The sequence below is a fragment of the Sus scrofa genome, chromosome 5, assembly GCF_000003025.6.
Source record: "Sus scrofa isolate TJ Tabasco breed Duroc chromosome 5, Sscrofa11.1, whole genome shotgun sequence".
In the NCBI taxonomy this organism is placed as follows: Eukaryota; Metazoa; Chordata; class Mammalia; order Artiodactyla; family Suidae; genus Sus; species Sus scrofa.
Genome location: NC_010447.5, coordinates 86,115,890 through 86,142,614, shown reverse-complemented (window position 1 = coordinate 86,142,614; position 26,725 = coordinate 86,115,890). Strand labels below are relative to the sequence as shown.

Genomic DNA, 26,725 nt, shown 5'->3' with positions numbered 1-26,725 from the left:
TCGAGGCGGGGTGGGAGGGAGGTGGAGGCGGAGGAGCAGCTGTGTTTATTTTAATACATATCATTTAACCCTCCCCTAAAAACAAATTGGAGAGGTTTGGGAGTGCATTAATCTGGACCCAATTAGCATGTCTTCCTCCTTCAAAAGTGCAACCTGAGATTAATGAATATAAACTAGAGTTTCAAATGCAGGGCTTAAATCATTTGCATGTTTCATGCATGATGATTGAATTTATGTCTGCCCTTCCTTTCCCTTAACTATTTCCAGTCCCCTTTCTGTGAGTCCCATAAAGCAAGATTTTCTTTCTTGTCACTTCTAGGTGGGAAAAGCTTGCCTAGACCTCACTCCTAACAAGAAACTCAAGTGCTTTGTTTCTCTTATTTGAATTTGAATAATACAGTATGTTTCAAAAAACAGAAGGCAGTTTTTAAATAGTCTGGGATGCTTTTTCAGGAACCGGTAAATAGGCAGTCCAAGTTTGTTTTTTGAAAGCCAGGCAAACGGCAGGCCTTGAGTTCTCAGGGGTCCCAGAGACTGGGGTTTCAGTGTGGCCACTTTTAAGTGTATTAAAAATTCCAAGAGCAATGTCACTTTAATGCAGCTTAAAGAATGTTCTCGGGTTCTGGACCGGAGGTACTTAGATCACAGGGGTTTAGCGTGCAGCCTTGTTTCTGGCACAGTTAGAGATTTGCTTCTGCAGATGGGGGTGGGGCGGTGTCAGCCTCCACGAAGGTCTGTGGATGTGCAGTTAGCACGTGTGAACCCTTAGCATGCAATAGGTTTTTTCCGTCTTCTTCTTTTTCTCTCTTTCTTTTTTGTTATTTAGGTGTAGAAAGCTTAATGCTGACTTAGTGCAAGCCGGTGATGAGTCCTCCCAGCCCCCCATCTGCTCCAATGTGAAAGGTCTAGAAGCTGGCAGTGGGCATATAAGAACGCCTCCTAGGGAAAAAGTTGAAACCAGCGGCTGGAGATAGTCCCCCTGGTTTCAATGTGTATCAGTGATTTGTGTGTCTTCTGTCTTTCCTCATGTGTTTCCAAGTCCAGTGTCAAAGTAATGAGCTTTTCTCCAGGAATTCTCCCCAGTGTCCTTTGTTTTTGGTGAATTCAGTGGTTGAGTGTTGCTGAGTGTCTTCTGGTCTTGTTTCCTGGTCCCTGTAGCTAAGAACATTGTTGAAGGATAAAATCTTGTTAATTTGTGATGTCACAATTTAAGTGTGCTTCCTGTCACTTATGTGTAGTTTAAAATGTTCCTTAATGTAGCATGAAATGATTGGTTAGCTTTGAAATGGTTGTGAAGTCATGTGAAGAAAATAAGTTTTGCATCCGACCAAGATAAATTCACTCTAGTGCTTTATGGCTTTTTATTCCTATGTGATAGTAATAAAGTCTCATGTAGGGATGGAAGCCATGAAATACATTGTGAAAAATCATCAACCAAGAAGGGGCCATCAGGATAGAACACGTTAGCCTGTGGAGCTGGGAGCATGCTGGAGAATGGATTTAGCTACAGCTTTGCTTCGTGCGTGGTGTCTGTTTGTTTCTTTACTTTTAGATTTTGATAGCCAGAGAATCTAGGTGCCAAGAGTTGATTCATTTTTGTAATCATTGATTTACATGCACTTCTGGGTGTGCACCTGTCTGTCTCTCATACATTTTCTCCATTTTCTATTAACGACCATGCTCTAGGGGAACTATTTATAGCCCACCCATCGAGGAGGCCCACGTTTTAGTCACGCCAGGCCTCCTTTCTCCCGTGTGGTCTTTCTTCTGAAACAAAGAAGAAATAGTCAAATCAGACTTACCCTCTTGGAAATGTGGTCCAGATTGCTCTACTCCCAAGCTCCAAAAAAGGTATCCTTGAGTGGGCTCGAGCCACACCTCCTCGGAGCCGTGAAGCCACGGAGGTGTTTTCCACATTGCAGGTGGGGCAGAGAAAAATCCCATCTCAGAGCAGAGGGGGGGCTTTGGAACAGAGATGGTTACTCATCTCTCTGCCACTCCAACTTCGAGACCAGGGGCAAGTCATTTAGACGCTGTGAGCCTCTTTATCTTCAAAATGGGGAGAAGTAATGCGCCCTAAGGGAAGATTGTAAGAATTAAGTGAAATAATGCATATCCATGCCTAACAAAGCGCTTAGCATGTTAAAAAAATAGTTCATGAAATATTACTTATTCCCCCTTCCCTCTCTCTTCCCTGTCTCTTCCTTTTTCTCCCCCTCTCCCTTCAGATGTTAGTCTAAAACCAGCCCCTTCAAGAGAGAAAATACTAGAAAATGCCTAATAAAATACAAGCAAGCAACTAAAAAAAAAATGCCTAGTTGCCTCCTTTCCATATGTGGCTGACATCCGTCAGTTGGATCAATAGTTTAATTCTTTTCCCTTGAACTGTTTTAATGATGATTGACCTATTTTCACTTCTGCTGTTTTCTGTATGTTTATTTTTGCTTGACTGTTTTAATATTGACTATTGATCTCTACTCATTTTTACTGGTTTTCTGTAATTTTTTTTTCAATGAGAATTCCAATAAAACTTACTCTGTTTATCTTTGGCCTCTCCATTTCCTCCACACAACGGGATTTTAGCCTACGCTCTGAAAATATCTGGGCTGCTCCAGAAAGATAAATGATGCCTTTTCCTTAGAAACTGCCCACTGGTAGTGCCAGGAGAACTGGATCCTTTCTGTTCTATTTGCATATCAGTGTGCTTGGGGTAATGGGTCGTGTTAGTTGTAACTTTTGATGCTAGTTTAACTTTCAAACATACAGAAATTATAGTCGACTTTATCGCTAAAGTCTATAGGATAATTGCGGGCAAGGAAAAGGACTTCACAACTGCACAAATGCCGAAACAGTAAAAAAAATTTACAGAGTTCCCGTCATGGCTCAGTGGTTAATGAATCCGACTGGGAACCATGAGGTTACGGGTTCAATCCCTGGCCTTGCTCAGTGGGTTAAGGATCTGGCGTTGCCATGAGCTGTGGTGTAGGTTGCAGACATGGCTCAGATCCCGCGTTGCTATGGCTCTGGCGTAGGCCGGTGACTACAGCTCCGATTAGACCCCTAGCCTGGGAACCTCCATATGCCGCAGGAACGGCCTAAGAAATGGCAAAAAAAAAAAAAATTACAGAGTAATTTAAATGTATTGCTATAAAAAACAGAGTATAAGTAAAAGTCTGTAAAAGTCTGTGAGACCATATTTGTATCCAGAGTTCTTCTTTAATTGAATTTGTTTTTCAAACCATATTCTTAGCCATATATATAGATATATATCCAGATCCTATTAGCATCTCTCCCCCTTAGTACGTATTCAAATAGTAGTGGATAAGTTAATGGGAGAGAAAGGAAGGGAGAAGATGTGGGGAGGGAAATAAAGAAGTAAAAGGCCCTATCACCATCAGAAATAGACTGTATGGTGAGGAAAGTAGGGCATACACGCATACTCAGCTAAAGGTCTACTACAAGAGTTCAATTCTGGAGCAGGATAGATATTACTAGGACATTCCGGATGAAATGTGATGAGTGACATAAACAAAATTCCTGTAGGGATTCAGAGCAAGGAAAGTTCTCTAGAATCAGGGACGGATCTGTGTCAGGATTTAGGACATCAGCCAAATTTCCATGGGCAAGAGTCAAGGACTTAGAAATTAATTTATCAAGGAATTTATGAAAAGCTCAAGTGAGTAGTTCTTGGAAATTTTTCCAGCATACAAACTGTTCGACCCTGGAGCACGTATTTACTTCTAAATATCATGGCAAGTGCCATTAGAAGCAGATAGTAGAGTTTAACGGACACACTTGCTCAGATTAATTAATTACTGCTGAATCCCAGTGGGCTGCAATTAGCTCTTACCCATGTGGGAGAAGACAAGTCTAGGCTGCCAGCAGGCCTGTGATCTTAAGGATGGCCATACACTTGTCCGATCTTTCCCCTCTTTTCTTCTTGCGTGGTTGTCTCTAAGCTCCAATATTACTGAAGTTGTGAGGCAGCTTGTGCAAAAGTGGTTGCCTTCAACAAGGACCCAGCATCCTCCAGCAGCTCTAGATATTGAATCTGTCACTAGACACTGGCCTTTCAGGGAGATGGGGTGGCAACAGATCTCACACTGCATTCCTTTGTAAAGTGCGTATCAATCACTGCCCAGTGGAACAAAATGCTGTCGTAAAAAGCGATGTCACCCAACAAACAAATGAGTAAAGACCTGACCGTGGTCATGCCACAAGCAGGAGACACAGGCATCGGCACAGGGTGAGAGTGAAATACGGGACAGAACAATCCTTTTCACTTTCTTTCCTTCCCAAAACCTCATCAAAAGTTTCACATCATCAGAGGTTTCACCAACAAAATTACCTTAATCAATAGACAGTAATATCCATGGGATCTGGGTTGGGCAGCTTCAAAAAAACCACGCGTTGTCTTCCACATTCAAATCCTAAAGCAGCACTATGGAATGATAAGACTTCCTGTTTGGTGGAATAACAAGTTCAGAATTATGTCATTCTTTGGACAGTTGCAGGAACTCTGAAGCCATGGTTCCTTGCAAAGACTTATCTTTCTCGTCCCAATCTGGACCTCCCACTTGTCTTTGCCTGAGCGAGAGTGGACGTATGCTCACCCCCACTCTCACCTGCCTACATTTATGACCCAAAGTCACTCATATCCACATGTCAGGCATGACTGATGGGGAGGTTCAGCAGCAGCTCCAGGTGAGAGTGGAGTCTACACAGGGGAACAGAGCCCAGGACCTCAGGGAGCCCAAAATAACATGACCCTCTTGGTCGTGAGCTTCAGGTCTTCCATCTCTAAACTATTCTTAAAATCAGATCTCCCAAGGGCAGCCACTCCAGAGAGAGTAGCCCCAAACCTGTACTTACCCAGTTCTCCTTGGGTTGGAAACACTGAGGGTCAGTGGGTAGAGTGGGAGAGGGTTTGAAGCAATCTCTCATGATGCTACTTACTGGATGGCTCTTCTCTTCAAGACCTTTCATCAAAGAGCCCCTAGACATAGGACTGTCTGCTAGTCCAGGCCTCCTCATCTCTCTTTTCACCTTTATCCAGATGAATATAAAATGAATTGGTTGGTTTAAGGTAATAATATTATGGCCCTCATGGTTCATTCTTTCATTCCATTAGCTCTTTTCTCTTTCATATGTTTATTTGGACATTACAAAATAGAGCTTCCTGGCCAAGAGATATAAACATATTCTGGGAATAGGTTTTAAAAGGGAACATACAAGCAACTTATTGCTCATCCAAAATCAGATTGCAAAGAGGGCTCAGTGAATATGATGACTTAGTTGCTTGCTGAATTAAGTTCAAAGTGCCAACCGTGACCATCAAGTCCCCATGAGGCCTGCATTTGTCCCCTCTCTCTGACTTCATCTCCCGCCTCTAGTTCAACCCCTCGCGGATTTTTTTCATGTTCCCTAAGTAAACCAAATGCGCTTCTAGTGCAGAGCCATTGAAATTGCTGTTCCCTCTGCCTAGAATATTCTTCCTAGACACCTACTTGTCTCATCTTCTCATTGCTTCAAGTCTCTTCTCAAAAGTCTCCTTATCAGTGAGACCTGTCACGTGACTAACCTCTAGCAAATAATCAGTCCCATGTATATATAATATAGATATATGAGTCTGTGGATAACTGAATCACTTTCTTGTACACTTGAAACTAACACATTGTAACTTAACTATACCTTAATTAAAAAAAAAAATAAGTACCCTCTTCCTCCACACTCCCACCACCTAACCCTGATTCATTTTTGCCATAGGTAACACCTTTCATTTATCTGATATACTCCATGTCTACCTAATTTTTAAAGATCGCTTGGTTGCCTTTCCTCACTAGAATATAAGCTCCAGGAGGCGAGGGGATAGATCTGTCTCTTGTTTACTGCTTTATCTCCAGAGTCTGTGCATTGTAGACATTCAAATATTTGTTGAATGAGGTAATAGTCATCAGGTACTTCCTGGCATCTTTGTGTCTAGATGCTGACATTATGTATCACAATAGCAAATAATTGCTTGTATTTCTGCTCATTTGAAGTAACGATGCTTTAAGCATTATCTTCTCATAAGACCAAAAACAAAAAAACAACAAAAAAAAACACTTTATGTTTTCCAGTGTCCCCCCCCCTTATAAGTAATAGCATGGTGTGCATCTTTGCCCATCAAATTTTATACAAATTCTTCCCTATGAAAAAATGTTTTGTTGTGGAATTACTGAGTCAGAAGTTAATGGGCATTTTTATGGCTCTTTATTTATGTTACCAAATTGCTTTCCAGGGAGAGCAGTCCATACTCCAACAGAAGGAAAGTGTCAGAAATTTTTGTTTGACTTTTTGGGGGGCAGTATCATGTTGATTTCTAACCAAGTTAACCAGATTCCCTTGTTCTCCCGGTTCTTTTATCCCTCCTGACAAAGTCCAATTGTGCTATTCTTATTTACATTTTGAACTTTGATTCTAGATATAGGAGGAAAGAAATTTTTTAGAAATAGAAGCAAGTCAGAAACTGTATTTTCCAAGTCCTCTATTATACATAAGAGGCAAGGAAGTTCCAAAATCAAACTATTGGTTGCGAGCAAGGCTAGGCATGAGGGATTAGGGCCTGGTGGCTCTCAGGTCAGCACCTGAAAATATGTGAAAACAGCGAGTTAGTTTACAGGAATCAGAGTACACCGTGCTACCTCTGAATGATCAGTGTCTACCTGTTCCTTGTTGAAATTAATGTCAAAATGTCCACAAGAGTCTCTCTTGATGTCGAGAGATTAGATAGATTTCTGGCGAGTAGGATGTAACTTTTAAGCTGAACTACCTGTTCCACTTGCTACATTAACTTGTTCTGGAATGCTGTTTATCTTATTTTCTCTTGCACAATCTGACCTCTTCACATTTGCCTTCTTTATTTCATAAAATGACAACCAAGAAACTAGTTGCATTTGTTGCAAATCTTTGAATAGAAGTAAAACAATTAGATAACCGGTCTCCTTCCCAAAGGAAAAGGGTTTGTGCTCCTCTGAGCTAACACAAAATTGTCGTTTGGACACTGTGGGAATGACTATTCAAATGAATGCATACATTTATAGAAAGCTATATGCCTTTGAAGACATTTCTCTCACATATACACACACACCTCCTCTTTCTCTCTAGGGAAATGTAGGCTAATGAAAACTTGGAATTATATTTTGCCTTTCCTTTTAAATCCTCAAAACCAATACTGTATTTTGGTTTTTGTTTTTTTTCTTTCTCACATGTGTATGCCTTCATAAGATCTCTTTTCAGATAAGGTGTTCTTACCTTATTCATGGATTGATTTGCTACAAGAATGTCATAGCAGAAGATCAAACAGTGCTTAACATCCGTGGTAAACAAGAATAATTAACAGAGCTCTGTTTATTTCTAAAAAGATCTTGAGGGACGAATCAATTAATAGCTTAAATAGAACACTGTGTCCTGATTAAAAAAAAAAAAAAAAAAAAAAAACCTTAATATATGAACATGTGTCTTAACCTGGGTACCTCCTCTCTAAATGCAGGAAATCTGAAATTCCAAACTATTTATGGAGAACGCTCTGTTACTGATCGGCATTAATGTCTCTAAAGAAAATGTAAGAGGAGTTCCTGTCGTGGTGCAATGGTTAACGAATCCGACTAGGAACCATGAGGTTGCGGGTTCGGTCCCTGCCCTTGCTCAGTGGGTTAACGATCCGGCGTTGCCGTGAGCTGTGGTGTAGGTTGCAGATGCGGCTCAGATCCCGAGTTGCTGTGGCTCTGGTGTAGGCCTGTGGCTACAGCTCCGATTGGACCCCTAGCCTGGGAACCCCCATATGCTGAGGGAGTGGCCCAAGAAAAGGCAAAAAAAAAAAAAAAAAGAAAATGTAAGAGCCCAAGTAAAATAAACAAATTGCTCAAATTCACAAGAAACCTCGAAGGGAAGCAGAATGCATGAACTTAATTGTCATTCACCATAGCTGTGTGGGCTAGACGTGTATATGTAAGCATTTCTATTTGTTTCAGAAGCATACATTTATTTTATTTTATTTTTAAAAATTTTATTAGAATCCAGTTGACTTTAAAAGTGTTCATTTCAGGTGTACAGCAAAGTAAATCCCAAGACGCTGCTGATACTGTTACATCATAGCAGGAGCTCCTAACACACACACACACACACACACACACACACACACACACACCCCTCCATCCGTTTTCAAATTCTTCCCCCATGTAGGTTAGTATACAGTATTGAGTAAATTTCCCTGTGCTATACAGTAGGTCGTTGTTATCTATTTTATATGTAGTAGAGCACACATTTATTTTAACTTCATGGGCCGAAAGTTGTGAGGCTCACCTGAAAGAAACCAGGCTTTGCACAAATAACACACATGATTTGGAAAATTCTGTTTTTTACTTTGAATATATGTGCCTTGGTTATGGCCACTTCTTCCTTATGTTGTAGGAAATAATTCCAATAAATATTTTCCTCATTTTATCAAATCTAGATCTTTAAAGCCAATGGACTTCCAGTATGTGTCAACAGCTATACCTTCTCAAGTGTAGAAAATAAACTTTTCTTAAGATATCCAAAGCCTCATTCGCTCTCACTCCATCTCCACACCATCTTCCCTTCCAAGGTGCACAGGAACTAAGAAAAAAAAAAAAAGCAATAATCCACCAACAGCCTGTTTCAGGCGATGTTGTTTATGTGTAGCATCTCGATTAATCCTCGGCCATCTCACCAGGAAGTTATTGTCCTCATTTTTTTTTCCAGTTATAGAAACTGAAGGTCTGTGAGATGGTGAGTCACTGGGCTGCTTTTCGCCTCCTCTCATTGCATCCCTGGTGTCTGTCCTCAAACCCAGGGCATGACTCATGCTAGATGCCCCGGTTGTTAAGAGAATGTGTCTCAGTTCCAAACCCATACTCTGTGATACAATAGGACCCCCTATCCTCACTTCTCCTCGGAGGGTTGAGTTTGGAGTGAGTGCCCAGCCCCATCCCCCCATACACATCCCTAAGGGTGGAACCTGCCCAGGAAAAGGAAGATTCGTGAACCCCAATCGCCCCACACCCTCTGCCTCCCAGGTACTGCTTTCAGGCTGTTGTTGCCAATATTTTCCCATAACTCTTGCTCAAAAAGTGATGCGAGAAAAGGCAGGGCAGGCCCTATCAGGGTGCCTGTCCTCTGGGTACCTGAGCAGTAAGCTCCCTGCCTCCCATGAGGGAAGCACAGGGCCACAGATCACTGGGTCCCTCGGGAAGGCTTTCCAGACCCTTCCCCACTTCCTTGTTAGACAGCACAGTGGAGGAAGATCTGTATCCTAATTCTACTAGGGCAGGTGGCATCAAGAATAAAAGGGGGTGGTGGAGTAGGTATTTCATAGTGACTCAGCCATCCTTTTGCAATCCACAGAAGCTTTCTGAGGTCACCGGGTACAGTGCCCAATGATGGATGGCACATTCAACAGTAGAATTACAATCAGAAGGCTCAGCTCTGCCCCTGGCTAGACGTGTGAGCATGTGAAGGTCACTTGCTCTCCTGACCCAAGTTCCTCATCTGTAATCTGGGATAGTTTCCATCCTGACTCCAGGTGATTTTGAGGCTCAGCTCTAGCGATTCATGAACAGAAACGCTTTGGTGAAATACAGCACTTTGGAGATGTAGCATCTAGGGGTTATTAGGTTGGAAATGGACACAAAAATGGCAGAAATGTAATTACACTTGAAATTTAACCTGGCGATTTTAAGTTCACCCACTGATTCATAGGCCAAGCCCTAGGCCAGGGGACGGGATGCTGCCAAGAGCAAGGCAGCCACAGTGCTGGGTGGGGGGACTCATGGTGCGGGTGGAACACGCAGACGGAGCAAGTGGTCAGAGTGGAATGAGGGCTGTGAAAAGGAATGCCCAGGGTTCAGGAGTGTTGGAGGGATCAGGAAAGGCATCCTAGAGAGGCGACACTGACGCCTGCTTTCAGAGGTGGGAGGCCACCACTTCCCAAAAACTGTAAAACTAGCGCCATCAATCTGCCACTGTCTTCTCTGACTTCCACTCCTGGAGAAGAAGAAGTGCTTTCTGTCGCACAGATGTAAAAGTAAAATTCAAAGGAATTCTTAGTCTAAATGTGATACATTTTTACACAAAGCACTTCCCGTCCCGATCCTCCTTGGATCTGCTGAACCGTGACTGGGACACACACCTCCTTCTCCTCGTGGGGATCAGATGGGAGCCGTAGCTCCGTTCCTTTGAGGGGATAAAAAGGACATTTTCCTATCCCTGCAAAAACAAACCTCTAAGCTACTTTTAAAGTCAACCCCTCCAGCTACTTTCCCAAATAAATCTCTCTTCTCCTTCATGTACAGAACTTTTTCAAAGAATGATCATTGTGTGTGACCTTGGACGAGTTATTTAACCTCTCTGTGGAGGACTAGTAAAATGATAGGGTGTTTCTTTTGGGGTGTTGTAAGAGCTAAATGAGTTACGATTTAAAGTAGTGCCTGGAACGTAGTAAATGTTAGACAAATGGAAATCAATGTTGTGATATAATCACCTTCTCCCTTTTCCTTCTCCGACTTCCTCTCAGTTCTCTACAATATGCTCATAACCCATCCATGACTCATATCCTTAAACAGCTCTTCTTAAAGGTCACCAATAACCTCCACGTAGCTGAATCTAAGCAACTGGTTCAGTTCTCATTTTACTGCTGACTCCATAGCCAACTACCCTGTTCATCAGAGCCTTTTAAACATAGATATTCTGTGAGTTCCCGTCGTGGTTCAGTGGTTAATGAATCTGACTAGGAACCATGAGGTTGCGGGTACAATCCCTGGCCTCGCCCAGTGGGTTAAAGATCCGGCATTGCCGTGAGCTATGGTGTAGGTCACAGACGCGGCTCGGATCCCGCGTTGCTGTGGCTCTGGCGTATGCTGGTGGCAGCAGCTCCGATTAGACCCCTAGCCTGGGAACCTCCATAGGCCACGGGTGCGGCCCTAGAAAATACAAAAATATATATATATATATATTCTCATCTGTTGACACAACAATTTTCTATTTTCTATTCCCTTTTCTCTCTCTGGCTATGGCTCCCATTTTTTGTTGTTGTTATCGTTGTTGGCTTTTTCTTCTGTGTCCAAAACTTTAATATGAAGCTACTCAAAATTTGGACCTGAGTCTTTCTCTTCTCTCCCTGGGTAAGCTTCTTTAGGCCGATGGCTTTATAACCTCTTCTGCTATCACTCTTCTGGTTCCAAATCCATATACTTAACTGTAGACATCTCCACAGGACATTTCAAAGGTATATCACTTGCAACACGTTCAAAACAAATTCATTCTCTCTCTCCCTAAACCTGGGCCTCCTTCACAGTTTCTCCCCTCTTCAAATTATACCCACTGCATAAAGCAGAAATTCAGGAATAATCCCTGGTATAGTTCCTACCCCATTTCTAATGTCAAGTTATAGTTTCTATGTATCACTTCAATCCATCACCTTTCCTCTGACCCCACTGCTAACAACCCGAGGTCAAAATGCCAGGACGACTGCAACAGCATGGCACTTCCAAGCTGTCCTGCACCCTCCCTGGGTCTCTAGTCTCAAGGTGCAGCCTGACATAGCTCTTCAAATTCAAAACTGGGAATTCCCGTTGCGGCTGTGCTCAGCAGTAATGAACCCGACTAGCATCCGTGAGGATGCAGGTTCAATCCCTGGCCTTGCTCACTGGGTTAAGGATCCAGTGTTGCCCTGAGCTGCAATGTGGGTCGTGGAGGCAGCTTGGATCTGGCGTTGCTGTGGCTTCGGTGTAGGCTTGCAGCTTCGGTGTAGGCTTGCAGCTACAGCTCCGATTAGACCCCTAGCTTGGGACCTTCCATATGCAGTGGCTGTGGCCCTAAAAAGCGAAAACAAACAATCCAGTTCCAAACTGACACGTCACCATCCTCTCCGTCTTAAAACCTTTTCTGTGTTTCCCAAACTGTTAGAATAAAGGCCAGAGTCACCACCATGCCCTCCAAGGTACTATAGGATCTGGGCCCTGGCTCCCCGTCCACCCCCAGCCTCGCCGCACGCCCCTCTCCTCGCGTCCCTCTGTCCCTGGGTTCTGTCCGTGCTTTCCACCTCTTTACACTCGCGGCTGGGCTGGCTGCCTCCATCTGAAGGCGGCCTCGTTGACGGCTCCGTGTCTGTCTTTCCAGGAAGGGACATCTCTTCACCCTTCAGACTCTCCCCCTCCCACAGCTTCCCAGTCCAGGTCAGGTGCCTCTGTTCCATATTCCCAGAAAAAAATGGTCTTTTTTTCAGGAGTTTTGACTCCGTTTATAATTAACCCTTCATTGTATAAGTAATGAGGGGTCTCCGTCCCACCTGTAACTTCGGCTCCATGAAAGAAAGGACTGGTTCTGGCCTTGATCCTCTTCCCCTCAGGCCCTTGGCAGAGGGCCTCGTATAGAGAAGGAACTCAACATTCACTGAATAAGTGAAGGAGTGATTTGCCCATCCTGGGTTATCAGAATGTTTCATGTTTTCAAAATCCTCAAATCCCCTCCAAAGCTTGTGCTTACCACGTTGTAAGAAAGATTTGAAGGTTATCATTAAATTTTGGGCTAAAACATAGCAAGGGTTTCTTTTTAATAGATGGCGTTTCCCTATAAAAGTGAGATTCATTAACGCACACGTTGAACGATTGTATGTAAACAGCCTCAAATCAAGTACACAAGATTCAAACAGGAGAGAAGCTGCAATTAACATGAAACCTAAATTGTATTTCTACATCAGCAAGGTTATAGAAAAACAAGTCATTAAGTAATTGCTATTGTGACATAGATTCATGCTATAGTTGAAGTCCTTTGCACAGCTGTAATCTCAAACTACCCGGAGGTTTGCCACATTCTTTAATTTCTGATTGATTAAATGGATTATTTGACATTCTGGCAGATCATAGAAATTGCTGAATAACAAAGACGCCTTTCATTCCTCATTATTTGCTCTCTCAGAGCTTCATGCAAATTCTTTAGAAACAAAGGTGTGATATTTCCTTTTCTCTAATTTTGTTTCAGCGTTGTATTTTTACTGATAATAGGAGCAGTTCCTACACAAAAATTTCGCATTATTAACTTAGCACTCCCTCTAATTAAAATGTAATGCATAATAAGATATGAACTTCATATCATATTCAGCCTTTTATCTCCTTGTCATTTGTGTAGAGAATTGCGTACTTTTATATTCTTATCATTGAAACAGAGGATTTAAAAAAAAAAACCACCTATGATGGAAAATTTCTTCAGTTTTGGACACCAGTGCATCCTTTGGGAGATTAGGTATTTCCAGGTGGCCATGATGATCGGACAGTGTTTACATTAACCAGACTGGCCAGGGAAGGGCTTTTTGGTTCCAAGCTCATTTTCCCAAGTCTATTCAGTTAGTATGAATTTTATAAATATTGCACAGTTTTCATTCATCCACGAGGACACCCGGGCTACAACTAGGACCTCTATTTACAACCTTGATCCAACTTTTGACTTGGGTAAAATTCCATAAGGCGGCCTCTCCCATCAGGTTCTCATGCCCACTCAAGGAGAGAGCATGTTTGTTAAGGGGCTGACTGCCTAGAAAGACGACCCCAACGAATATTCATTGTTTCTACTAATTGATAAGGAGCTGCGCAGGGCATTAATTAGAAGGAGATACTAAAAAGACACGGACTTCTCTTTAGCACAAGATACTCAGACTCCAGTGGCAAAAATAATTGTGATGTAGTATAGTAACTGCCATATTGGATGATTAAACCATTCCCTGTCCAACTTGGCAAGCAGAGAAGGCTGGCCGGGGACTCGCATCTCAGCTGAGATTTGAAGGCTAAGTAGGAGGAAACCCAGGGAAGAGGCAGGTGGAGGAGAGCAGTCCTCGGAATAAAGCAGCAGCGCAGTTGGAGCTTGGAAACTTCATCCACTGATTCAAGATAGGCGATCAAGTCCAATTCACGGGGTCCCAAGCACAAGCTCTCAGAGGAGTAGCTTGAAGAGGAGATTCAGGTAGAGACCTGAGAGGTGCTTCAACTACAGAGCTCTATGTTAATCTTTGTAAGCAGCTGAGAGACACTTAAGACTGCAAGGCAGGGAATGCTATGATCAGCTTTGCTTCTTGGGAAGATCTCTCTGTTGGCAGGGGTGGAAGGAAAAGATAAGGTGGACCAAGGAAGGCCCACGTGGAGGCGAATTCAGTAATCCTTTACTGTGTGGTCAAACCACTGGGGTGGCAGTGGAGATGGTGACGACAGGAGACAGATTGGAAAGCCAGTTAAGAGGTATATGAGGGAGGAATTTGCACCCATTGGATGCAGTCAGGGTGAAGTTGAGGGATGACTTAGCCTTAGTACTTAGCCTTCCTGGGGCTCCAGCATGGATGGCATCAGTCTGTGAGATAACACAGGCTGCCCCCTGGCAGTATTAATTAAAAATAGCTAGACACGGAGTTCTGGCTGTGGAGCAATGGGATCAGCAGTGTCTTAGGGATACAGGCTCGATCCCCAGCCCAGCACAGTGGGCTAAGGATCTGGTGTTGCCACAGATGCGGTGTAGGCTGCAACTGCGGTTCAGATCTGATCTGATCCCTGGCCCAGGAACTCCATGTGCCATGGGGCAGCCAAAAACAAAAACAAAGTAAAGAAAAGAAAAGAAATAGCAGGACACACCCTTGGATCCTGGACCCTTTACCAAAAGGATCCAAAGCATTCCTCAGCTGGTCACTCTCCTCTCTGTGGAAGAGATTTGAGACTGTGGACCTTCTCCTCCAAGGGAGTCTCCAATTAGGTGGCTTTGTATTCTCAGCCGCCCGCCCTCCTGAATCCCTCTCTGTATAACATGTATCGGATTGTGCTGCAGTTGTCCCTTTGTTTAACTGTTTTCCTCTCAGGAACACCTTTTGAGCAGGAACAAATCATCACTCAGACATTCCTGACCTCAGCAAGGTACTCGGCCTTCACAGTGAATGCTAGGCCCCAGGCACGAATTATAGGGGGCCCCTCAATGAATGCTTGGTACATTGAATGCAGGCCAGTATTTGACTTAGTTGGCTACTGGTCAAAGATTTTCACTCTCATGTGAGGAAATCTCAGAGTAGTAACCTTGCAGACAGGTTGTCCAGACTAGTCTTTTTTTTAATTTCATTTTTATTTTTACAGAATAAAATACATATATTTAAACACAATTACATTCACACAGATTATTATATCATGGATTTTAAGAAAGCGATTAAGTGACTCCCTCTGGAGAAGTGGAATGGAAAATATGCTGAGACAAATAGGAAATTTATTCTATACTTTATCCCATTTTGTATGGCCTTCATCTTAATTATTTAGTATTATCTATTACATTTCAATTTTTCTTTAAAAATTAGCATTATATTAAAATTGTGTATATTATGCAACTAAAATTTATAAAGAAGAAAGCCTTATATACCATTAAATATTTTACATAGCATAATAAAAAGAATAACTGGTAAGAATAACAAAAATAATACACCCTCTGAAGATAAGTAAAATATAAAATGCATAAATTGGTTAAAAACCAGTGGAACTGTGTAAATATGTCCTTACAATTTGTTACATCTTATTGATTCTTCAATATAGGCATTACGCCATTCTAGGTGATGTGATAAACAAGACCTTATAGACCTTACATTGTACCATGGAGAGAAATGGTTATTAATAATACAGCGGTAGAACTGTATTATTTAATTGCACAGTTGCGTTATTTAATTCAGACTAGTCTTTCTACTCATGTGGTCCAAGGACCAATAGCATTGGCACCTCCTGGGAGCTTGTTAGAAATACAGAATCGACCTACTAAATACCCACCTCAATCTACTGAATCAGAATCCGTGTCGTAATGAGGGCCCCAGGAGATGTGCGTGCCTGGTAAGGTTTGAGGAGCTCAGCCCTGGGGCATCAGTGTGAATTCCTCTGGGCCTCAGATGAGGAGTGTGCAAATGGTGATGCCCCAGGATTCCGTGATTAGCCCTCAGTGGGCTCCAGTCCAAACTAAACTTTCTTCTTCACTCCCTGCTAGCACTAAACGCTACTCACAAAAGGTCAAGTTTTCCTCCTGTTCTTGTTTTATCAGCCGCCTACCCTCTGATCAGGTTGCATGGTGGTGATGCCCGATATAGAGAGCAGTAACAGCCGCCGTTTCTTTAGGGTGGTGGTGATTAACCATTGGTGCTTTGCAGTCATTCAATTTATGTTCAAATCTTGACATTTGTGGGATGTCACAGCTGTTGTATTTTATTGTCTGGGCACCCATTTTCACATCAGTAAAATATGGACAGTAATAGTACGCACATCCTAGAATCAAGGGGGTGAATAACTGAGGTATTAAGTGCCTATCTCAGTAATTGATGCACAGAACTCATTAAATTTATCTACAGTTATTTCACTTATTTCCTTTTCAACTTTTCAGCACTGATGTAATATGACTTATGAGAAAACTATGATGTATAAAAGCCTCTGACATGGAGGATGCAAAGATGCTTACCTAAGATGCTTACCTTGAGTCTAAGGAAGGAGATAAAATAACACATAGACAATTTACTGTACTAAAGGGAGCATATACTAAGTGCTGCAGTATGGAATGGGCTGTTGTTATAGGTCTGTGGTTTTTCATGTCGCTGTTGAAACCAGACCCTACCCCAGAAGTTCTGATTCACTTAGCCTGGGCAGGTGGTATTTTTTAAGTACCACCTGGATAGTTCTATATGTAGCAGGCTTCAGACCAGGGACATTAAGAAATCCAATGAGGGAGAAATTTTTTAAGAATGAGATTCCCAAGGAAGGCTTCTTATAAAAAGAATTATCTTGTGGGGTGAATATGCTAAATTTTTTTTTTTTTTTTTTTTTTTTTTTGCTTTTTAGGGCTGCACCCACAGCATATGGAGGTTCCCAGGCTAGGGGTTGAATCTGAGCAGCAGCTGCCGGCCTATACCACAGCCACAGCAATGTGGGATCCAAGCCCTATCTGTAACCTACACCACAGCTCACGCAGTGCTGGATCCTTAACCCACTGAGTGAGGCCAGGGATCGAACCCAAAACCTCATGGTTCCTAGTCAAATTTGTTTCCTCTGTGCCACAACGAGAACTCTGTGAATATGATAATTTTAAAATGTAATTAATCATGCATTTTATCATAAAAATTAAATGGTAAAGACTATTTTAAAAATGAGCAAATGCACTCCCAAATCCCAGCATTCTTCTCTTTCTATATCGTTTTTGCCTTTTTTTTTTTTGTCTATAGGCATACATATTTGTCATGTTAAAGCAGAACCACTCAATAGAAATACAATGTGAGCTACAAAATTCAAGCCACACATGTAATTTTTTTTTTTTTTTTGTCTTTATAGTGCCGTGCCCACAGCATATGGAGGTCCCCAGGCTAGGGGTCTGATCAGAGCTGTAGCCGCCAGCCTACCCAGAGCCACAGCAACACCAGATCCAAGCTGCATCTGCGACCTACACCGCAGGTGACGGCAACGCTGGATCCTTAACCCACTGAGCAAAACCAGGGATCTAACCCGCAACCTCATGGTTCCTAGTCGGATTTGTTTCTGTTGCGCCACGATGGGAACTCCCACACATGTAATTTTAAATTTCTCAAGACTGACACCACAAAATTTAAAGAGATACAGGTGAAAGTAATTTTTAAAATATTTTTATTTAACCTACTATGTACAAATATTGCCAATACAAAATTAATGACACATCATACATTATTATACATGCTGTCTTCAAAAATCCAGTGTGTATTTTACACTTGATGTAAAATCCAGTGTGTATTTTACACTTGATGTAAATCTTAATTGGGACCAGCCTCATTTCAGGTGCGTGTGGCTTGTGGCTACATGTGGCTGCATGTGGCTTTTGGCTACCATACCGAACAGCATAGTTCTAGAAGGTATGATCTATACAAAACATTTAAGGGATTAAAAAATGGTGACTGTGTTTCAACTATTATTCTTTTTGTTGATATAGAGCTACAGTAAGACAAATCCCATAGAGTCAGATCACAGTATGGGTTATCTCAAATCCTGAGTTAAAGGATTTGAATTTTGCTTAATGGCCATGCGAAAGCACAGGCAATTTTGAATAAAAAACGCTCACGTAACTGGGCTATGTTAGAGCAACTGGAAGAAAGGGTGGTTGGAGGTAAGAAGACCAATGAGAAGTCCCAGGGAGAGAGAATGATGGCACGGATTCCAGCCAAGGCAAGGAAAATGTAAGGAAAGGACCAATGGGGTACTGTTTCGCAAAGACGTGTCAGTTGGGATTGGGGTAGAGAAACAGTGGAGCCCAAGGTGACTCCCTGACAGGTGGGAACGTCGGGGGAAGCGCTTGTCCAGGGGTGGCGGGACTGGTGCTCTTCAGGCTTGGTCACGTTGCTTGAGCTAGCTCTAAGCAAGATGAGCTCCTGATCCAAATGTCTAGCAGGTGATGACGGGAATTGGGCTTGGAGTTTACTGAGAGTGAGCGTTAAACCAAAGAAGAAGGGAGAGAGCCTAACAGGAGAAGAGGAAAGCTTTCGAAACACTTCATATTGGGGGAAATGGACACGGTGGGCCGGTGCAGTTTAGCAAGTGGCATTAGTGAGAAAAGGTAGAGCGAGGCAGAGTTTAGCTTCCTATGTAAATAAATTACTTAGCATTTTGATAATTGTCCATTCAGAGAAGAAGTGGCCTCAACAGGTGGTCAACTCCTTGGACCGTTTTCAGAGCAAACGTTTCGAAATAAAAGCACATGTAAATACAAACCACATGGCTTTCTTCTTTTCTAACTAGACTTTGCGTCATTTCTGTAAGAGCTTATTTATCCTCCAATCTTGAACATAGACCGTGAATAAACTGTTGACCTCTATCAAACTCCTTTATTCTCGAGTGGCTGGGCCTCTGCCATCCCCATTCATCCTTTAACCGCTGACAGACAGGTTTCATTAGCCTACCTGAAGTCGTTCTTCCTCTGCTTGCTCCCTGAGCCCTTCTGGTAGAGTGTTCACACGTCACGTGGCCCTTCTGTTCTCCAGCCAAGGATCCACCTTCTTTTAGCTTTCTTCTCTCTGTTTAACCAGGGCTGACGATGGCGAGGCCATGCTTGTTTGGGCTTCTAGGAAGATTTCATTATGTCCTTTGCTTCTCCTCCCTGTCCTCAGATTGAGTCGGAATCGATAAGAAGAAATTTAGTCAGTTGCAGGATTGTGTTGTGATATGAGTTTGGTGTGAGGTGAAAAGAAGTCAAGTCTGAACCACGTGAGGTTCCCCTTGCCTCCTTCGTTCTCCCCTTCCCTCCTTCTCTCTTTCCTTCCTCCGCCTTTCTTCTCTTTCTCCCCTTTTCCTTTTCCTCTTCCTCCTCCTTTCGACTCTGTTTGTGGCTTTGGCTTGACGGAGGAATGGGCCTCACTCTTTTTCTCCCCCACTGAGGATGGGATTCTTTCTCTGCTATCCTCATCTGTGTAGAAAATAAGTAAGACTCGGGGAGGCTCCAGGGCATCCGACATGACACCATTGTATTGTCTCCTTTGGTTTCAGGCAACAATCCTGAAAGCAAAAGTTTTGTGAATCCACATGGTTTTTGTTCATTGAAACCTCCTCCATTAGACAGACTGCAGTGTAGTCAATAAGAGCACAGACTCCGGAGTTAGGCTGCCAGGTTCAGGTTGCTTAACCTCTGTGTTCTTCCCATTCCCAACCTGTAAAACAGGGATGCGTTCTTTCTACAGTTTTGCGGCTGACATTCAGGATAAAGCAGTAATGAAACAGATACCATTCCTACTCTGAAAGAGCCTGCATTCTAGCAAAGACAGAACCCAAACAAATACATAGATGATTGGTTGAGTGGTGATAAGAGCAAAGAAGACAAGCAATACAGGGTGGAGTTCCCACTGTGGCTCAGTGGTAACAAACCCAACGAGTATCCATGAGGATGTAGGTTCGATCCCTGGCCCCGCTCAGTGGGTTAAGGAAACGGCATTGCCCTGAGCTGTGGTGTAGGCACAGACACAGCTTGGATCTGGTGTTGCTATGACTGTGTGTAAGCCAGCAGCTACAGCTCTGATTTGACCCCTAGCCTGGGAACCTCCATATACCGCAGGTGTGGCCCTAAAAAGACAAAAAAACAAAACAAAACAAAAAAAAAACCACAAAAAGCAAAAACAGGGTAAAGGGACAGAGAATGCTGGAAGGGGTATAAGTTTTATGCAACAATCAGGCAAAGCCTTTGTGAGGAATGATGTTTCAGCAAAGACCTTGTATGATGGACCAGCAGGTACAAGGTCCCAACGGAGGAAGCTCCTTTGAATGTTGAAGGAGTAGCAAGGAGACCGGAATCACTGGAGTAAAGTGAGAGGGCAGGAGGCAGCAGGAGATGAAGCCAGGAAGTAGAGAGAGGACGGATCATCTTGGCCTGTAGGTGGTGGCACGGAGTTTGGACTGTATTTCTAAGTGAAACAGAAAAAGCCACTGGAGAAGAGACAGAGGTGATTGAAGCATCTGGTCGGTGCAGTTGAAATTCTGTACAAAGTTGTCCTTTACTGAGGTGAGGGAAGATTGAGAGAGAAACATAATGGAGAGATCAAGAGTTTATAGCTAGACACCTTAAATTTGAGATGCCTATTAAATTTGTAATTGGAAAAGTCAAGCAGAAGGTTTGGTATCAACCGTCAGAGTTCAAATGCTGCTGTGCGCCTTTCTGAGATGAGAACTAAGAGTTGACCTTCGAATTTGATAGCACCGAGGTCATTAGTGACTTGGACAGGGAAGTCTCAGTGTTTCAGTATTTTAATATTTCACTGAGAGGATGGAAGCCTGATGGTAAGGAGTTGGAGAGAGAATGAGAAGATTCTGCTTTTGGCTATGATAGTTTTTTTTTCTTTTTTAGCCCCACACGCAGCATGTGGAAGTTCTGAGGCCAGGGATAGAACCTGAGCCACAGTTGTAACCAGAGCCACAGCCATGACAACACTGGATCCTTAACCCAATGGAACTCCTTGGCTATAATGATTGAGCTTGTATCAAATGAATCTCTTGCTGAAATAACCAGAAAAGATGGATTTAAAAAGTCTGTTTGAATATATTTGAGATATACTAGTATTGAAACTGCTCAAGAAGCCAAGATGCAGAGAGAAATGACATGCACGGAGGAAAGCTCAATATTTGATGGGGTTTTTTTTTCCACTTAAGGCATTTGCCTGTTCATAAGTGGTACTGAGAAGAAACTAGGAGACAAGAAGAAAGTGATAGCCAAGGAATTAAGAAGTTGAGTAAACCTATGAACGGTCTAATGGAACTGCAGAGAAAAAAATTAGGGAGGGGAGAGCTGGTGAAAAACTCAGGATTTCATTTAGGGCCCCTGAAGGCCTTCATCCTAAGAGTAAGAACAACCATGGAGTCCCCGTCGTGACTCAGTGGTTAATGAATCTGACTAGGAACCGTGAGGTTGTGGGTTTGATCCCTGGCCTTGCTCAGTGGGTTAAGGATCCAGCGTTGCCATGAGCTGTGGTGTAGGTCACAGACGCGGCTCGGATCTGGCATTGCTGTGGCTCTGGCTGTGGCCGGCAGCTACAGCTCCGATTGGATCCCTAGCCTGGGAACCTCCATATGCCATAGGTGTGGCCCTAGAAAGAGACAAAAAGACCAAAAAAAAAAAAAAAAAACAGAAAGGGAACACACTTCTGAAAGAGTAAAGCCCAGATTCTACTCGCCTCAATTATACCTGGAGTAACCTTCTTCCAGAGGCAATAATAAACCCTCTGAGCAGAGCTGTCCAGAACGTTTCATGATGATGTCAGTATTTTGCATCTGTGCTCCTGATGAGGTAGCTGCCAGCGTATGGGCTGCTGAACACTTGAACTGAACCTAGTATGACCAAAGAAATAATTTTTACTTTTATTAATTCTAATTCAAATTCACTTTTTAAGTAGCCACATGTGCTATTAGACCTGTAGCTCTGGCGGAAGACAGTATATTTAAAGCCTCATATTACCCCTTTAATTTTTCACACATCTTGTCAATTTTCAATGAAAAATCATCAGGCATGTCAGAATGTAAGAGCCCAAAAGACAAGAGAAAGAAATTATTAAGGAGAAACATAGATGATCCAAATGGATCAACTGATTAATATATTCCTAAAAATGAATGAAAAGATGGGGAATTTCAGCAGACGCTTGTACCAGAAATAAATGGAAACTCAAACAGAAAATTGGAAAACTTCGATGAGTATGATTATAGATTAGAAACCACTGATGAAAAGATCGGTGAACTGAGAGGTAGGTCATTAGAAAATATTTGGATGGAAATACAAAGAAAAAAGAATGGAAAATAAAGAAAAACATCAATAAGTCATCTGCAACACAGTGAAGAGTTCTAGCATATATGTAGTTGAAGTACCAGAAGGAGAGGAGAGAAAATAAGCAATCATTCAAGGTATAGGAATTTTCCAAACTGATAAGAGATTTCAGACCACATTCAGGAGAGGTGAGCTATAATGGTATAAATTTCAGTGTTATGGGTTCAAACGAATCTTATAATTCCCTTTCAGATATCTTATAGCAGCTCTTGGCCAAAATGAGCCAAGAGCTATATCTCTTACCGTACCAAGAGAAGCTAGCATAAATCCATGCACAATGCTACATTGGTTACCAGCTTACCCCTGTAAACCTAAGCAGTTGATCTTATTAGAACAACCACAGGTAGAAAAATTAAGCACACCAAAACAATGCATTGAAGAGAACAAATGAAAATCATGATTTTCGTGCTGAACTCCAGACTGTCCTTCTCACCACACTGGAAACTGCCAGCCTGAAAAGGATGTGCCATGCTAAATTCCTGTGCACCTCTGTTTTGTTTTAAGACAGTAGACTTGAGCTTGAACACATACTTTAGAATAATCTGCCTTCAGGCTCTCTTCTCCATTTTATCCTCTTTTTTTTTTTTTTTTTTTTGTCTTTTTGCCATTTCTTGGGCCACTCCTGTGGCATATGGAGGTTCCCAGGCTAGGGGTCCAATCGGAGCTGTAGCCACCGGCCTACACCAGAGCCACAGCAACACGGGATCCGAGCCGCGTCTGCAACCTACACCACAGCTCACGGCAACGCCGGATCCTTAACCCACTGAGCAAGGCCAGGGATCAAACCCGAAACCTCATGGATACTAATCGGATTCGTTAACCACTGTGCCACGACGGGAACCCCTCTTCTCCATTTTAATCAGAAGTGCTTCACTTATTTTAAACATTGATTTTAGAAGAAGAATGCAAAGAATGAAAATACCAACAATGAACCAGACGCTTGAAATGGAAAGCTTACATAAAGTAAAATGGTGGAGCTTCCATAGGGTGGCTCAGCGGTTGGTGAACCTGACTAGCATCCAAGGACACAGGTTCAATCCCTGACCTCACTCAGTGGGTTAAGGACCCGGCATGGCTGCGAGCTGTGGTGTAGGTTGCAGATGTTTCTTGGATCCCATGTTGTTGTGGCTCTGGCATAGGCTGGCGGCTACAGCTCTGATTGGACGCCTTGCCTGGGAACCTCCATATGTTGTGGGTCTGGCCCTAAAAGGACCAAAAAAAAAAAAAAAAAGTAAAATAATGGAAGGAGAAAGGACCTAATGGTTATTTAGTTCAAGGTGTTCTGAAGCTTTGGTAGAAGGAAGGCGGTGGTAGGGATGAGCAAAAGATCGGTAGGGGCTCTTCTGATTTCCTTCTTCAGCCAGAATTGTTCCGGGTGTTCGAATTGGGTTTCATTTGAAGGAGTTTCCACTGATTACAAGAAGGGAAAGAAAAATACTTTGCGAATTAAATGGCAGCCACTGGTCTAGTGTAACCCACTTAGCGGGGAAACTGCCTCCGAGAAGAGAACAGCTCTATGTTAGAATTTTGTAGGGCTTCAAAGCAATTTTTTTTTTTTTTCTGCCAAAAAAACTCTCAAGCTTTATCCAGCAGGAGTGCTCATGTGTGAAATCTTACATTAGTAAGGTTGAGAAAATTACCTGGATAATTTTACTGGCAAATAAATCAGTAATCTGAAATGATTTAGCATGGGACTAATGACGCTTTATATCATTTTAAGTACAGTTAAACTTCTTAATTACAGACACTCTAGAGACTTAGAAAAATGGCTACAATAATGGCATGTCATTAATTCTAAGGAAACAGCTTCCTGGGCAACACCTGCTAGGTCCATGTTATTGCCAGGTTAATAAGGATGATTAGAAATTAATAGTTTCCTTGCTCTTAAACCACAGTGAACTCCTGAAATCTTTACCCAGAGGTTGAGAAAATTCAGTGCAAGTATCGAGTGCTGGACACGGACTAAGTAGAGGCTGTCTCAAGACTGCATGTGTTAAACATGAATATTTTAAGAGAAGTTACATCTGCTTAGTGCAAATGTAGAGAAAGGGAAATAAAAGATGGCACTCTCCGGATAACTTTTTCATTTCCAACTGCCAACGTTGAGTAAACAATAATGCACTTACTGTTTTATCACGTCTTCCGCTTCTGATGGGCTTAGAAACCTGTTCATTTTCTTCAGCCTTGATCAAATGATCCTCCAGCTTTACCCATGAAAGCTTTCAGATCTCCCACTTTTTAGATTTCAGGCATAATTCTGCCTTCACAGGCCACGAGCGTTGTATAACTATAAGAAGGAAATGGCAGCCACACAACACAGCCGTGTCCTTTCATATCAGGCTGGTGATAATGACAGCTAACACCGAGTACCGGCTGCGAGCCCAGTCATGGCTTTACACGCATTACCCCAATATTATCCAACCAATAACCCTATAAATACTGTCATTATACATGTTTTATAGATTCAGAAACATAGGATCGGAAAAAAAAAAAAAGAAAAGAAATTGCCTAATATCACAGTGTGCATAGGGGCTGAGCTGGGCCTGCAACCTTGCTTCTTACTCCAAAATGCATGTCTGAATGAGAGTGATATTTCATGCTGCTTGTAATGCTATGGCCAGAAAAAAAAAAAAATACCATCTTATTTGAATAATAATGCTTTGTATTTACAGAATTCTTCATACCTCTTGGTCTCACTCGATCTGCAGAGTTTTCCGCTGAGATAAGAAAGTGAAGAATTGGAGACATAAAAAGATTGTCACGCACAGTCTTCCCTACGTGGTTTTTATTCCAAAGCCCGAGTTCATCCCACTAAACTCTCCTTCTCTACCATGCAGTGAAATACATCATCACAATAATAAATAATGTAAACATGGGCGTTCCCATCATGGCTCAGTGGTTAACAAACCCGATTAGTATCCATGAGGACACAGGTTCGATCCCTGGCCTCGCTCTCTGGGTTAAGGATCCTGAATTGCTGTGACTCTGGTGTAGGCCGGCAGCTGTAGCTCCAATTTGACCCCTAGCCTGGGAACCTCCATATGCCGCGGGTGCAGCCCTAAAAGACCGAAGACGCAAAAAATAAACATGTGTTGAATGCCTACCGTGTGCCAAGAGGCTTTTATCCTCTCTACCATTTTTTTTTTTTTTTTTTTGTATTTGCAAATCTCCACTGTTTTTAAAAGATGTTTGTGTCTACAGCAGTGTTAATGCCCATGATTGTCTCGGCTTTCCACTTGGATTTATCTTTCCACTGTGCGGTCCCAAACATCTGCACACATTCATTCAGGAGCCTTGTAGATCATTCTTTTATATATGTATTGCTTTTCCCAACGTCACTAATCTAGTACAAGATTTCGGTTTTTTTTTTTTTTTTTTTTTTTTTTGTCTTTTTGCCATTTCTAGGGCTGCTTCCACGGCATATGGAGGTTCCCAGGCTAGGGGTCTATTCCGAGCCGTAGCGGGATCTGAGCCACGTCTGTGACCTACATCACAGCTCACGGCAACGCTGGATCCTTAACCCACTGAGGAAGGCCAGGGATCGAACCCGCAATCTCATGGTTCCTTGTCGGATTCGGTAACCACTGAGCCACAAGGGGAACACCAAGATCTCTTCATTTTATACCTGATTTACTACAGCTTCCCAATAAATCTTTTTTTTTAGAGACTTCATTTTTTTTTAAGCAGTTGGAGATTTACAGCAAAGTTGAGAGTAATGTGCTGAGATTTCCCACATATCCCCCTGTCCACACCGATGCATAGCCTGTTCCATTATAAACATCCCTCCCCAGAAGGGTGCATTTTTTTAACAAGGATAAACCTGCACTGACGTCATACTCACCCAAAGTCCAGTTTACCTTAGGGTTCAGTCTTAGTGGTCTGCATTCTGTAAGGTTGGACAAATGTATAACGACATATATCCATCATTATAGTATCATTGAATATTTTCACTGCCCTAAAATCCTCTGTGCTTTGCCTATTTTCTCGAGTTTCCCCACCCCCCAACCCAGGCAACCACTGATTTTTTTTTTTTTTTTTTTTTTTTTTTTTACTGTGCCCATAGTTTGCCTTTTCTAGAATGTCCTACAGTTGGAATCATAGAGTGTTTGGCCTTTTCACATCAGCTTTTTTCACTTAGTAATATCCATTTAAGTTTCTCCATGCCTTTTCATGCTTTATAGTTCATTTCTTTTTAACACAATATTATCCCCTTGTCTGGATTACCCCAGCCTATTTATCCCATTTGTCTTGGTTGCTTCAAAATTTTGGCAATTATTAAAAAAAAAATTGCTGTTAACATCCATGTACAGGCTTTTGTGTGGACATAAATTTTCTTTTTTTTTCTTTCTTTTTTAAAAAT

At 42.3% G+C, this 26,725-nt stretch overlaps 1 long non-coding RNA gene and 1 other non-coding gene across 38 annotated transcripts in view; both read left to right on the top strand.

The window, feature by feature from the left end:
• The window catches only part of LOC100514051, a 145,952-nt gene that overhangs the window by 97,632 nt on the left and 21,595 nt on the right, over positions 1-26,725 (top strand). The window contains exon 13 of one of the 37 annotated variants that reach the window (XR_002344214.1): positions 25,038-25,719. The exons of the other annotated variants lie outside the window; for them this stretch is intronic. This is a non-coding gene — a long non-coding RNA (uncharacterized LOC100514051). Of the gene's footprint in view, positions 1-25,037; positions 25,720-26,725 lie in introns of those variants that run through there. 37 annotated transcript variants of the gene reach the window in all.
• Positions 1,331-1,430, top strand: MIR135-2 (microRNA 135-2). The gene has a single exon (NR_038483.1). It is a non-coding gene; the product is annotated as a microRNA 135-2 (primary transcript).